General features: G+C 46.6%; 1 protein-coding gene across 1 annotated transcript in view; it reads left to right on the top strand.

Annotated features, from left to right (window-relative positions):
• The window catches only part of DCPS (decapping enzyme, scavenger), a 49007-nt gene that overhangs the window by 4662 nt on the left and 28681 nt on the right, over positions 1-15664 (top strand). The gene's annotated exons all lie outside the window — the stretch shown is intronic.

The following is a 15664-nucleotide window of genomic DNA, read 5'->3' as shown; positions in this document are numbered from 1 at the left end:
TAATCTTCCCACAAGGTCAAAGAGAAATGGACGCTCTAGGATCCTTCAGCGGAAACTAAGCTATAAAGTGAGAGGCTAAGGGAGCCCCTTGTAACATTCTGCATTGGGGTGTTTCAGCACAGTCGCAAAGCAAGGAAGCCTTTGTTAGCTCCCCGGCAGTGTGTACAATGCAACCCAGGCTCCCAGTTGATGCACTGGAGTAGAGTTGAATCCGTCTTCCTCAGAAGAGCCGTACAAAGTCTCAGTTTGGCTGTGGAGGGACCACAAACCTGCCCTTGTTGGTCTGCTCTCTTACTTGTTCACTCAGAGCATGCAGTTTCTGTTCCTGGTGCCAGGGACCTCCCACATGAGTGTGCTTCCTCTCTCTCGCTACATCAGAACTATTGCTTAGGTCCAGGTTGGTTCTTGTCCTGCTCCCCAAAAGCCACTGCTGAAGAAATTGGCTCAGCTCATACGCACCAGCCTGGGCCTTATGCTCCTGTACTCCCTGGTTTTTCGCCCAGTTTGCAGGGAAAAGGATGTACAGAAGCCTACAACCCAGCCCCAGAGCACATTTTCCAGGGGTGGAATGGAACTTTGCCCACTAGTCTACAAACCCTCTCCTAGACATGCCAAGTCTTCTATATCCGAAGAAATTTCCTTTTCACAGAATGAGCAGCTGGACCAGTTATTCCCAACCATGGTTTTGTGATAGCCCTGGAAGGTTTTCCTGAATGGGTGGAAGTTAATTAATTGCTATTTTTTTTAATTCATTAAGAATTTATTGGGTGGTATGACCATAAATGAGCCTCTTGTGGCGCAGAGTGGTAAGGCAGTCGTCTGAAAGCTTTGCCCATGAGGCTGGGAGTTCAATCCCAGCAGCTGGCTCAAGGTTGACTCAGCCTTCCATCCTTCCGAGGTCGGTAAAATGAGTACCCAGCTTGCTGGGGGGTAAACGGTCATGACTGGGGAAGGCACTGGCAAACCACCCTGTATTGAGTCTGCCATGAAAACGCTAGAGTGCGTCACCCCAAGGGTCAGACATGACTCGGTGCTTGCACAGGGGATACCTTTACCTTTACCTTTATGACCATATATGGTCATGTGGACCCACTGTCCCCTTCCCAAATGGCCAAGGATGAGCAAGGGGAGGGTGCACAGGTGGGCGTGCCCACAGTTCTGCTTCCCAACCATATTCTGCACGATCGCTTCACTTCTGGGGTTTCTCAAAACCTGAAGAATGTTTTAGAGGTTTCTCAATGGTAAAAAGGTAGAGAAAGTCTGGTTTGGACCGTGAAGTTTTCTCTTTAACTGTATATGTTCCCCTGCTGCCATCTTGGGGCCTCCTGTGCATGTTTCTTCTAGTTCCCTGACACTCTTAGGTCTTACCCAGAGTGTTGCTGTCTGAGCTTTTCTGCTCTGATTGTCGCAGGCAGCACCAGTATACAAGTGCAACTTTGTGTGCTGGAATGGAGTCGCTCTGTGCCAACCTCAATCCTCGGGCTGGCCTTGTGCTTGCCCACTAGCAATGATGAGATCATTGCAGTCTCCGTACCCTGGGACCTCCACAAGGTGGCAACCTTAGACTAGGAATCCAGGAAACGTGGCAGGGGATGTCTGCAGGGGATGTCTGCAGCAAGAGAGCAGCGGTTCTGTTGATGTGACACCGCCTGACTTGAAGTATCTGTTTCCTGCGACATTGTATCTAAGACCTCTTGTTTACAAGGCTTAATCAAACTCTTTAGCGAGCTACCTGCCACTCTTGCACACCTGCTGAGCATAGTAAAGAGCCGCGGCCTCTGATCCGGAGAGCTGGGTTCGATTCTCTCCTCCTCTTCCACATGCAGCCAACTGGGTGACCTTGGGCCAGTTGCAGTTCTGTCAGCTCTGTCTGTTTTGGGGAGAAGAAGGAAAGGCCATTGAAAGCCACTCCTTCGGGATGTGAAAAGCGGAATGTAAACCTAGCTGTTCTGCCATTGCTTGCATGGTTGGGTGATGACAGTTTGCTCAAAAGAATGCCTTGCCCAGCTCAGTGGGATTATATTTGTTGAATGTGGAGGTAGCCTAGATCAGGGGTAGTCAACCTGTGGTCCTCCAGACGTTCATGGACTACAATTCCCATGAGCCCCTGCCAACACTGGGAATTGTAGTCCATGGACATCTGGAGGGCCGCAGTTTGACTACCCCTGGCTAAAAACAACTAAAGGGTGGGTCTCTCTAAATCTCCCAGCTGGACTAATACGTTGGATGCAGGAACTGCTCCAATAATGCATAGTATTCTGATCATTGCATAACACATCTGTTTTCCAGTGTCGGGGTTCATGCTGAATAAGTGACATGAGCATTTTTGAGCATATGCAAAGTAACATTCCCTCATCACAGTGTGTTAGCCAGCTTTGACGCTTCTGCAGTTAGCAGGAAACGACTCCACTGCTAAGGGTATAACTTTAAACATGCGTGGCCACCATTGGGAATAGGACTCTGCTTGGCTAGGTGACACCCAGATCTGATCCAGTGGGTCAAACTAAAATCTGGGGCCACCAGGGCACGATGGAATTGGAAAGCACAAAATAAAAATTTGAAAACTTCCAGCATGCCTCCTCCCCCCCCCCAAAGGTTCTGCTGCACCTTTGCTTAGAAACAGGAACGTTGCCCATAATCTATTTCTGTGTCTTTTAATTAAGGGATTAACATTTCCTTGACGGGAGTGGAGAATAGTTTCTGGGAGCAGAGCTCCGCCTCCCACTGGAAAGATGGCACTTGGCTGCATAGAACTGGGCAGCTCATGCAGTCTCCTGGATTTCTTTCAGACTTACTTCAAGCGATCTGACGGCCAAAGTGAAGATTTAAGAGAGATTTTGGAGCAGGCGGATTTGGCCTCGCTCAAGCACCCCGATCATGCTTGCTATGACTGAACCCAGCTGACTTAAGCAGCTCTTTCTGCCTTGCCTATGAGGAGGGGCTTGGCCCTCAGACATCTTCATCATGAGCAGGCAGCTATTTGGTGTAGCCCGTTGTAGATGTATATACTATATAAAGACGGGATGTGGATGAAATCCTCTGTCACTTGCTGAACCGCTTTATTGGTAAGGTGCTGGTCCTGACTTGGGTGGCCTGGACTAACCCGACCTCATCAGAGCTTGGAAGTTGAGCAGGGTCATCCCTGGTTAGTGCTCGGACGGAAAACCACTAAGGAATGCCAGGGTTGCTATACAGGGGCAGGCAATGGCAATCCCCCCCCCCCGCCTACAAACAACCCTTGCCTGAAAAACCCTGCAGGGAAAGCATAATACAGCTGCCCAGGAATCAGTTGGCAGCCCACTCTACTGCAGAATATCTGAAGTTTTTTTTTCTTAAAGTGGGGTCAGAGCAGCAGGAACGCAAACCCTTGCTTGCCAAGTTGGATGGGGACATCACCACAAAGGTCCCTTGCCGTGGTCCGCGGGGCATCACTGCTCCTTATCTACACAAGCTGCAAATACTTTAATAATTGGTAGTTCATTGCGTAACCATTGGTTTGTTATGACTTGCGGTATAAACAAAGAAGCGGCTTGCTGAATTGATGGGGGTTTGTTTTTCAAGCAGGCTTGAGCTCTAGCATTCCTTACGCGAGGAGCCGTAAGTCAGCGAGAAGGCACCAAGAAGGCACCGAGCCCACTTAAAGTGACGGGTTTCATTTCCAGTATCTCCAGCGAAAGGGCCTCGGGTTGCTGGGCCGGGAAGAAGTTGCATCTTGTACCTTGGCGGCTTGTCTCCAAGCTGCAAAAGAGACTCACAAGGATAGGACTGCTTCTCAATGGCAGAGCACCTGTTTGGCACGCAGAGGGTCTTACGGCTCAATCCCCAGCATCTCCAGTTTAAAGGATTAGGTAGAAGCAGGTGATATGCAAGACGATGCTCAGTGTGTGTTCTCGTGAATTCTATGCATTGCAGCACGCCAGGAAGGTTTTGAAAAGGCTTTGAGGAGTGGGGGAGAAGACAGCATTTCTGGGCACTGCCAAGTTGTCCCCCCACCCCTTCCTGGGATAATATTCAGCTTCTTAAGCTGTACCAGACTGATTTGTGTAAACTCATATTGTCCTAAGACAGAACAATCCTATCTGAAAGGAAGTTACCGAAAACCCACAAATGATTTGATGTCTCACTTCTAAGTTATTTCAGAAGGTGGCCACGGCCAAGCTGTTGACCCCTTCTCCCCTAACCCTAGCCCTTTCTCTCCTCCCCCATCCCTGGCAACAACTGAAGCAGAAAACCTCCTACATCCTTGGGTGGCATTTAAGGATTATAAGTCCTGACAACTTCTCTCCCCTTCTGCCATAACATTTCTCTGCCATTCCTCAAAGGCATGTCAGGAATACCATATTGTCAAGTTTACGTTCCTTCCCAGGCTTGCTTCCTATAAACTTTTGTAAGCTAATGCTTCTAACTAGTCTGACAAAAAATGCTTGCACTCTAAAGTTCACGTCCTGAATAAATCTTTGTTGGTTTTAAAGGACTCTGATTTTATTGTGCTTCTAACTAAGTCATTATAAGGTTATTAAAAAAACAGCGCTTCAATTGTTAATAGCTTCAGTGTGTGTCCCTGTGTTGTTTTGTGGAGACCTGTGTCACATGCCAGTGAAACCAGCGCTAGACCAAGCATGCTGTAAACTTGAGAAAGTTTTGTTAGGGGGAATAGAAATTCACCTCCCCTCTGTTTAGATGCCCCTTTACGTTCTATGAGTCAGGATGATCCAGGGCATAGAAGCTGAATTCATGTCCCTCCTCTGTTCTCAGCTCAGTTGAATGGGTGGTGGGCATTCTGCAGAAGTAATGGTGATCCACACCCCATGTCTCTTGCTTTGCGAATTAGAGTATATGTTTAAAAAATATGGCTGTTCTATTAGCTGCAGTGTTTTATGAATGTGGATGTTTTGGGCAAAACCAGAAACTAACCATACTCAGATGAATCTACAGAGAGGAGCAATGGTACAAATTTCCATCTGTACAAAGTTTCTTGGTGTTGTAAAGAGTGGCGACTTCTAATATGGAGAGTCGGGTTTGATCTCCTGCTTCTCCGCCTATAGCCAGCTGGGTGATCTAGAGCTAGTCACAGACCTGTTTGAGCTGTTCTCAAAGAATAGTTCTGTCAGAGCTCTCTCGGTCTCACCTCCCTCACAGGGTGTCTGTTGTAGGGAGAGGAAGGGAAGGCAATTGTAAATCACTTTGAGACTCCTTTGGGTAGCAGGGTATAAAAAACAGCTCTTATTCTTCTTTCTGCTTGGGCTGTGCTGCTGCTGTTAGAAGGACACTTTTGCATGCTCGGCCAGTCAAATAGGAGGGTGTGTGTTTTTTTCTTCCTGTGGTGCAGTTTCACAGCACTGGACAACTTATGAATGTTGCAGTCTTAGTGCTTTATGTGTCCAGTTTTCATAGAGCTTGAGTTGATTGGGAAAATCCCACATCCCCATATGGTTGCATGGTATTCTCAGTGCCTAACCCCATGGGATTACACAATGGGGAAGCAATCCTACTCGCTCTCCTAAAATTAAAAACCATCTGCCCCTCCTATTCTCAGTGACCAAGGCAGTTTTTGTGCTAGGGACCAGCTTACCATATTGCTAAATTCATCCTGTTACTTTCAGATAAGGTATGATCCAGTGAGCTGGTGACCCCTTCAACTTCCAGAGGAGGGAGGCTGGCACTGTATAAGGCTGTTCTAACAGCGTTTCTGCTTGCCCAAATATTTGACGATCACAACGCTTTAGATTTCTCCCAGGCCTCTTGAGCAGATGAGGCTGTTTTGTATCTAGAGCCTCATGCACATTTATTATCATGCGCACAGCAGTGAAACATGGAGCAGACAGTCGGCCGCTGCTCCACCAGCGTCTGATCAGCAAGCTGTAGTTTGTGCATGAGCTACGGGTGAGCTCCTTGCTGTCTGTCTGCCAGCCATCTTTAGTGTCTCATTCTAGAGCTGCTGCTTTGACACAGCTTAAGGTCCTAGGAAGTCTCCATAAAAAAAAAGAAAAATGGAATGTGGATCACGTACGGGACGGCCCATAATCCCTTTAGCTTGCGATGCTCAGAGATGCTCATTAAAATTTCAAGGAGGGACATACGCAGTTCAGAGTAAATTATGAACTCGGCCAAGTTGAGGCTTTTCCAAGCCTTCAGTCATTTTTAACCGTCCAGGGCTCCTTCCAGTAATTATATTCCTTTTTTTTTTTTTAAAGGAAAGTGCACTTCTAAGAGAAGCTCAGGTCCTTGAGGTGGTGGCTGCTCCGTTCCCTTTGGACCCTCAAAAGCTGTAGCACAGATTTCTCCTTGAAGAGGCTCTTGCAGCAATCTTGCAAGATTTATTGCAGGTGGATGCTGGCCTCAGCAATCAGTGGTGTTAAATCACTTGATTCTTCCTCTCTGTGCAGGATGACAGGGTAATGGGGACGGAGCTTTTTGACACTTGGAAATATATACACGGGCATGCTGGGTTTTCCTTTGCACGGATCTAATTGCCAGCAGGCCACTGGGCAGGAAATGTTACAAACACCAGTTTGTTTTTCTGATCCCGCAGGGTTCTCTTTATATTCTCACTAGCTGGAGCGGGAATTAAGCATGCATTGAAGAACAGAAAACAAAGACCTTTTGCCATACTCGAGTCAGCTGAGGGATAAATAACAAAAGGCATTTGAAGTGTTTTTGGATATTGCAGGATGAGTCAAGCAAGAGAGGGCCACCAATATTATTAGGGCATTAAAGCAAATAAACATATTTACCCACAGCTGTTTATATTAAGGGGAGGACAAAGGGATAAGAATGGCAGTTTTTATACAAGATTTTCTTCGTCACGTGTAGTCATGGCTTATTCCTCATTGGCAATAAGGTGAATTATTGTCTATCCCAGGGGTAGTCAAACTGCGGCCCTCCAGATGTCCGTGGACTACAATTCCCAGGAGCCCCTGCCAGCATTCGCTGGCAGGGGCTCCTGGGAATTGTAGTCCATGGACATCTGGAGGGCCGCAGTTTGACTACCCCTGGGATAGACAATAATGTAATCCAAAGCTCAAACAGAAGAAGAAGAGTTGGTATACCCCCCTTTTCACTGCCCAAAGGAGTCTCAGAGCGGCTTACAATTGCCTTCCCTTCTATTACCTATGAGAGAGGTGAGGCTGGCAGAGCCCTGATATTACTGCTCGGTCAGAACAGCATTATCAGGGCTGTGAGGAGCACAAGGTCACCCAGCTGGCTGCATGTGGAAGAGCGGGGAATCAAACCTGGCTCACCAGATTAGAAGCTGCCACTCTTAGCCACCAGATCACCGAAAGATATATGGAACAACTGCAAATAGCTTTAATGTAGGGGTACTATCTTGTACCCCCCCCCCACACACACACACTCACAGCCCCAAACTTCTCCCCCTGTCACATTGCATACTGCTTAATAGGGTTGGACATGAACTGAGTTGGAATTTTCTCAAACCAAATTGGCCTACTCGGACCCCCTTTCTCCCAAATTTGGCAAGACACAATCAGGAGAATGGCGGGGCGGGGTTGCCTTGGAAGGGTTAAATGGCTGTTAGATTTAAATATCTACTACCATTTCATCGATCCGTATCACTTCCCCCTCACTTGGGCACTGGGGGGTGGGGGAGTAAAATGTAAGAATTAAATGGCTGGCAGTCATTTTGTGGGTCACTTGTCCTCCCACCTGCTTGGATGGGTTTGCCCATTAAATATTAAGCTGAAATGGCTGGGAACTATTTCCTCTATTTCACTTCCTCTGTTTCACTTCCCCCCTCTTCGAAGGGCAGGTGGGGGGGGGGGAGAGAACAAAACAGGTTAAATGGTTTGCAGCCATTTGAACCTAGCCTCTGTCAGGCAGACAGGACTACCCTACTCAGCTGTTAGGTTTAAATGGCTCGAACAAGTGAAGTGGACAAAAGTCCATTAACCATTCGAGGAAGGCACCTTTCCCAGACATCAGTTTGAGTGCTCTGAACTGGTTCAAGTTTGTGCTGAATTTTGGCTCAAGAACCGGTTTGTGCCCATCTCTACCGCTGAATATGGAAATCCTCAGCAAGACTGGCGTGTGGACAAGAAGCCAGTCTGCAGGAGTGTCAGAGATGGCGACCTTACTCGGTAGGCGATCATTGCCTTTGCGTTGTGGAACCGGCTTGCCGACTTGGTAGGTGCTCTTTTTCTCTTGAAATCCAAAGAAAAACGAGCCTTTGCAAATATTTCTACCAGGGCTTTGCATCAGCAAGGACTTTGTAAAAGCTGGATGCCTTGCTGTTAAATCAATTACCCCAAAGAGATAAACGTGTGACAACAGGGAAGAGTTCACGCGCTCTGTTTGTTGCCTTTGGTAGCTGGCTTCAGACATTAGCTGCATAGCAAACATGCCTTTAAAAAAAACAAAACCCCAAACAGCAGCTCATTGTTATCTGTTAGGACTGCAGTTACATCTTGTCTCTTTCTTGTAGACTGAACAGCATGAGCAAGGCCAGGAGACTTCTGGGAGACGTGGGTAGGCTTCCTTGCATCCAGGCATTTTCCAGAAGGGAATTACACTCTTTGTGCTGTCTATCTGCATATTTATTTTTAGTCCTTGTTTCGTTAGTGTCCTGCCTCTCTTTCCACAAAGCCGACTTTGTCTTCCATCCTGGAATCGACTGGATCTGGGACCGCTTTGCTGCAGAGAGGTTGCTGCGTTGTGTGCTTTCCAACTTTAATGCTGGGTCTAGATAGTGAAGACTTGAAGCTGCCTTCTGCTGAATCACGCCATTGATCCATCAAATTGGTATTGCCCACTCAGACTGGCAGCAGCTGTCTGGGGTCTCAGGCAGAGGTTTTTCATATCACCAGCTAGAGGTGCTGGGGATTGAACCAGGAACCTTCTGCACATCAAGCGGATGCAGTACTGTTTAGCCACATCCGCTCCACTATTAGGTCATCAAGCCAGACAAGTAAAAGGTTTTGCTGCTGTTGAGGGGACTGACTAGCACAACGGATACAGAATCTTGCAGTGTCAAGCCCTAAAGAGGGTGAGCCAGGAGCCCTCCTGGCCAGGCACCAGCTGCTGCCCCTTACTCTTCCCCATCCAGACAAGTGGTTCTTTGATGAGGCTCTTGAATCATGTTCAACTTGCAAGCCATTCAACACCACAGAGCGGGAGATCCCCCAGTCCATTGTGGTGCCTCTCCAGTTCAGTAGGGTCGAGCAACTCTGGGGATGTTCCCTGACTCATATAAAAGCTTCCACGTCAGATGTTCTCAGTGGCGAGAGCAATCATGGGGCTTCCCTTCTATGGCTGGCTGTAAGTGCCAGTTTAACGTAATCTTCCTGTGAAAAGGAAGGCCGAGCATCAAAGAATTGAGGCTTTTGAACTCTGGTGCTGGAGAAGACTCTTGCGAGTCCCTTGGACTGCAAGGCGAACAAACCGGTCAGTCCTAGAGGAGATCAGCCCTGACTGCTCTTTAGAAGGCCAGATCCTGAAGATGAAACTCAAATACTTTGGCCACCTCATGAGAAGGAAGGACTCCCTGGAGAAGAGCCTAATGCTGGGAGCGACTGAGGGCAAAAGAAGAAGGGGACGACAGAGAATGAGGTGGCTGGATGGAGTCACTGAAGCAGTTGGTGCAAACTTAAATGGACTCTGGGGAATGGTAGAGGACAGGAAGGCCTGGAGGATCATTGTCCATGGGGTCGCAATGGGTCGGACACGACTTTGCACCAAACAACAACAACAACAAAGTGCCAGTTGCCTGGCTTAATTTCTGTCCCGCACTTACCAGGAGCCAGTTCGCACAGCTATAAAACATATCTAAGCAATTCAGCAAAAAAAGCATCACTGCTTAAACTTTTACAAGTGTATGCCGCTTTAATTATGACTTGAAAAGGGGCATTGAATCCCCCTCCTCCCCCAGCCAGCATCAGCTACTCCACTTTTTATGGGGCTTAACTGCTACAATCCCTATGTATGGATCCATGGAGGCAAATGTCATATATTCTCTTAACCCAGGGGTAATCAAACTGCGGCCCTCCAGATGTCCATGGACTACAATTCCCAGGAGCCCCTGCCAGCATTCGCTGGCAGGGGCTCCTGGGAATTGTAGTCCATGAACATCTGGAGGGCCGCAGTTTGACTACCCCTGTCTTAACCCATTGAGAAAATTGGTATGAATTGATTTCCTGGGAACCGCCACCCAGCAGCGGTCCTAAACAGGCTTCCTGCCACACTGGGATGCGGGTAGAGAAATATTTTCCTTGATGGGTAATTTGGGGTAGCTTGAAATGCTGACTGGACGTGTGCTGTAGGCCAGCTGTTTGCTTTGCTGACTAAGAGGTGGGTGAAGTCTGCCGCCAGCAATAGAATGATTAAAAAAAAAAATAATGCCGCATAATCCATCAGTAAATGTCGGATCCATTAAGAACGTTGTTCTTAATAATATTTGAGTTACGCTAGTCCATTTGTTTTGACATCTGGTTTCTTTTAGGCCAGTTTCCAGGCTCCATCACGCTGACTTGTTATGACACAGGGAGGGTTTTTGTTTTGATTGTTGGGAATAGTAGCTGTTTTTCAGCAAGGAGCCGTCTAATCCGGTTTAGCCATAGAGAGGGGCTGCAAATCCGGGAGGATGCTGGGTGGTTAATGCTCTTAAAAAGAATAATAAGGCACAGGCTTATGGTAGAATCCCATTAGAGCGGGTTTATGTAACCAGCTGTACACTGTTGCATGCAGTTGTTACGTATCATTGTGTGCTTATAGGGTGTTGACTTGGGGAAGTGTCTTAAGTGTTCTTATGCAAGGCACAAGGTTCCATACAAGATTCCGCATGGGCTTCCATCTAAGAGGCACCAACCAGGTTTTTAAAAAAAGGACAATAGAAAGACGGACTTTATAAGTTGTTCCAGGATCCTTTCTCCAACTGTTCTTTATTTTGTACAGTGCAGATACCAAGACTGTGGTTGTAAGGGAAAGACCAGCACACACGGAGAAGGTCTGTTTAGCCTTTTCTCTGTTTTCCTGCTGAGCTCCCACACTGCTTTCTGTGGTTGGGGAAATGTATAAAGTGTAATTGTGGTGGTGTTTTTTGGATACATTACTGATGCAACAGAATTGGGGAATGATTCCACTTGAGCCTCTGCATGAGTCAGTACTCTGAGATTACCCCTTTCCAACCAAGAGGCATAGTAAGAACATTAATCCATGCCGAATCACAGTGGGCAGACTCCCGTGAATGCAGATATGTCTGGCCTTTCCACACACTAAAAGTGACACTGGAGAAACATGCTTCCAGTTTTAATTTGGGACACGAGTGCTCTTCAGTGACTAGAAATGTCAGAAATTCAGCCTTAGGGTCCTTAGAGAATAGATTTTACCCCCTACATACGTTTCAGCAGAATCTGAGTATTTTGCACTGGATGCCAAGATGATGCTTGGAGCTGTAGATGATTAAGCATTGAGATCCAACAACCATCGCCAGCTGGAAGAGGCAGTCATGCAGTAAGGCCAGCTCTTTTGCAATTCACCCAGCCTCCTTGGCCAATGGGGTAGAAATGGTGACGCCAGCTCGTGAATCATTCTCCTCTGACAAATGCCTAATACTCCCCATCTCAAGCCTTTTGCCCAGACTGTTACTATCCCCCCACAGTTGCCTTTCCACTCTCTGTGTGGTATACCTGATTACATGGTGTACTTTAGTTCCTGCAACCAGAATTTTGGTGGAGAGAATGGGCGATGGGTATTTTAAAGAAATAATAAGCATGTATATGGCAAATATTTTTAAGGAAGGTATCAACGTATTGGGACAATGGTGAATATTCTTATTGGTGGCTGGAAAAGTCTGCTCTAGTGCATTTCTGTAATTAGTCTATGTCTGTGGGTGAGGTTTGGCTGAGAGTTAAAGTTCTCCATGGTCACACTGCCTGAGTCGTGCGTATTAACGGTAACAATCTTGGGATATTCTTGTGGTTGGAGAATTTGGAGAAAAACCATCATCAAGCGAGCTAGTTTGTCTTTTCTCCGTGCGTGGTATCCCGGCACAGCTCTGTGATCGCTTGCTTGAGGTTGCTCCCCCAATAACGCTGTGGTCCAAAACACGTTCCAAAGAATGTGAAGTCACAGTCCTTCTGCCGAGATGAGCTACATGGCAATAGCAGACTCCATGGTGCCAGTCTTCCTTATGGCTTGTTGTCAATTAAACAGTTGAAACTGTGAGTCACAGATGGTCGTTTGCCATAGCTGCTACTTTAGCTGGTTCTCCCCCCCCCAACCCTTTTGAATCTTTTCTGCTGCCTGCAAGGCTAGAGACAGGCAATCATTTTTCAGAGAGTCAATGTGATAAATATCATTTCCCACTTACTCAGTCAGATGTAATCAAAAGGGGTTTGCAGGGTTTTGAAGTGCTACAAAAAACCCCCTGCAACTAAAAGGTAACACTAGGCTAGAGGTTCCCGAACCTTGTTGAGCCCATGGGTCTTTTTGGAATGTTGAAGACCGATATCGGAAGCCACAACACAATGGCTGCCGTTGAGGTGGGTGGAGTCCAATAAAAAAGGACGTTCCTCAGAGTAGTAGGAGAGTCCAAGCCAAGCATCCTCCTCGGATGGGCATTGTTGTTTCAAAATGGATGTTTCTCCTGCATCTCATAATCCAGTGAAGTGGAGGAACACCAAGACTGCAGCAGTGCTTTAGGCAAGAAACAAGTGGATGCCAGAAAAATGTGCCAGGCTTTATGGATCCCAACAAATATGGTATCCTGATGTCCAGTTGAGTTTCATTATCCTCCCTTGGTTGTTAGCCAGGGCAAAGAAGCTTGCAGTGTTACGATGTCACGTCATGTGATCAGATTTGTTGGATGTCATGAGATCGCAGAGAACTGGGAGCAAGGTTTCATTTTCAGTTAGCAGCCTGTAATCTTCTGTAACATCCGATTCTGCCCAGAGACAATAGTGGAGAGCAGGGGTAGTCAAACTGTGGCCCTCCAGCAAACGCTGGCAGGGGCTCATGGGAATTGTAGTCCATGGACATCTGGAGGGCCTCAGTTTGACTACCCCTGGTGGGAGAGGCTTTGCACACCATATCCAACAGTAGCCATGTTATACCTCTTTTTTAAAAGAAGGAAACCCAGCTGATTTGCTTTGGTTGTGTTCTGTTTCATTAGGAAGAATAAATGTGTACATCCCTTCATTTCCTTTTCCTGTATAGCAGGGGTAATCAACCTGTAGTCCTCCAGATGTTCATGGACTACAATTCCCATGAGCATTTGCTGGCAGGGGCTCATGGGAGTTGTAGTCCACGAACATCTGGAGGACCACAGGTTGACTACCCCTGCTCTACAGCATAACTGGAGATTGAGACGAGCCAGAATCTGCAGCACCTAAGCCCAACCAGAGTTTGCATCAAGAGCTCCTCTTGTTTGTCAGACCTTAGCTCTTGAACTTTTTTTTTTGAGAATTAGGGGTCAGCCCCTGGATCATGTAATGTAAATGCAGATCCCGCACACCTGTAGATCTGCACATCTTTAGATCTGCATTCAATATGCATCCCAGCACTTAGCTTTTTAAACATTTTGACAAATTAATCCCCTGATCCTCAGCAATACATTCTGCAATCCCCGACTTGCAAGTCAACTCTGATTGGAACTCTCCCCAAAAACCTCCGGTCTAAAAAAAGCAGGGATTTGGAATGGCACAGATGAACTTCTGTGCTGGATCAGATGAGGATCTGTTTAGTCCAGGGGTCAGTTCCCAGCGGCAGCTAGTCTCATGGCTCTGGAAGTTTGCATATCCAGCATTAGTGCCTCCCTAGCAAAAGACCTTTCATAGAAAGAGCTACTTCATTAAAATCTGCTTCCCCTCCCCCAATGTCTTTCCTGGCAACAGCAAGATAGTAGACAAAGTTCCCATACCAGGATGGCTTCAGTAATTGGCCAAAGTCAAGGCTTGTGATAACCCAGTGTCCTGGTTTCCCAAGTATCCCATTGCAAACTTAGCCCAAATAATAAATGAGTTACAAAACTATTTGTCTGTAGGCCTGTATTTCTCTTGTTGAGGCAGGAGAAGCGACTTAGAAAGTTAGTCCAGTAAGATTTTGTATTCAATTTTGGTTTTTAAACGGGACTTGGAGAATAAGATACTACCAGAATGCCCTCTTTGCCTGGTATGATGGCCTTGTCCACTTCCCTCGCTCAGAGACAAGATTTTCCCTTTGTTTTTCTTTTCTTTTTGTGATGCAGCTACTCTATTTATCAGTTTTCTTCTTTCCTGGAGAATTTTCATTGTCCCATCCTGTCAAAGTATAATATTTTGGCTGTGTGCTCAGCCCAGAAACCTGAGGGAAGGAAGGGACCCCCCCCCCCATCCTTTATACCTTCGGTAAAGGTTAAGGTATCCCCTGTGCAAGCACCGAGTCATGTCTGACCCTTGGGGTGATGCCCTCTAGCATTTTATGGCATACTCAATACAGGGTGGTTTGCTATTCCCTTTCCCAGTCATTACTGTTTTACCCCTCAGCAAGCTGGGTACTCATTTTACCGACCTCGGAAGGATGGAAGGCTGAGTCCACCTTGAGCCAGCTGTTGGAATTGAACTCCCAACCTCATGGACAGACAGCTTCAAACAGCATTTCTGCTGCCTTACCACTCTGCACCAAAAGAGGCTCTCCTTTATACCTTACATGACTTAAATGCAACTCAAATTTGTATATTCTAAATTAACAAAATATTTTATTTGACATAGAAGGGAAAGGTCTGATAAAATCAGGGTTAAAATTCCTGAGGCAACTCTATATCAGTAACTCTGAGGCAAAATTAGTACATGCACAGACTTTAGTTCTTATATTTCAAGCTAATGAGAGTTTCTTAAGCTATTCACAGTTACTTAAAATTTTTATGCTGAGAGGCTTTTGTTCCAGTGTTTTCCCAAGTGCTCTCTATATATTTAGTATTCTCTGACTCTTGGTTTCCAGAAGGCTGGTACACTCCGTGTTTGACTATGTTGAGAATTCTCCCCTCACTAGAAGATCTGGCCCCCTTTTTTGGCCCAAATGCGAGTCTCCCCACTCATCCTTGCCAGCTTTCCTCAGTTCTCCTGTCTGTGTTAAACTGCTCTCAGTCAGGGCAGGATTCTGAATCTGTCAGTACTCAAGTCTTCTCAGCTAGGGCTGAAATCGGACTGAAGTCTCCTCGGCATTCAGTTCAGAAGTCTTTCTCTGCTCAGCTGATGCTAACCACTCAGGTAGACAGGGAGTTAGCTCTGAAGAGTGCAGAGATCCTTGCTCTGGTGTTGATAGAAACTGGCTTTGGAGACCTTGAGACTCAGTTAAAAACTCAATACAAGTACTGGTGTTTCAGGAGAAGGGGGATGAGTACTGGAACGAGCATACCAGCTTACTGTCACTCAAGTCTCTCTGGCTCTGTGAAGAACTAGTGCTTTATCTATTTACACAGCACTTCTAAACTTTCAAAAGTGCAGTTTGTCACACTGGTTTTACAAGGAAAATCTCGGTCAACTTCAATGCCATATAATGTTAAACTTCAATAATTTAGCTTCATTATTTTGTCAATGCGGTCTCTTTTTATGTCAGTGGGAATATTGCTGTCCTTCACCCTCCCCTGATAAGAGCTTGCAAATGGGGCCTGAAAGTTTTACCTGCGTCTGATATTCAAAGCTTGTAACGCTTCAGAACCACCGAGCTATCATGC

The sequence above is a fragment of the Paroedura picta genome, chromosome 12 (genome assembly GCF_049243985.1).
Source record: "Paroedura picta isolate Pp20150507F chromosome 12, Ppicta_v3.0, whole genome shotgun sequence".
In the NCBI taxonomy this organism is placed as follows: Eukaryota; Metazoa; Chordata; class Lepidosauria; order Squamata; family Gekkonidae; genus Paroedura; species Paroedura picta.
This window is presented reverse-complemented; position numbering and strand designations above follow the sequence as displayed.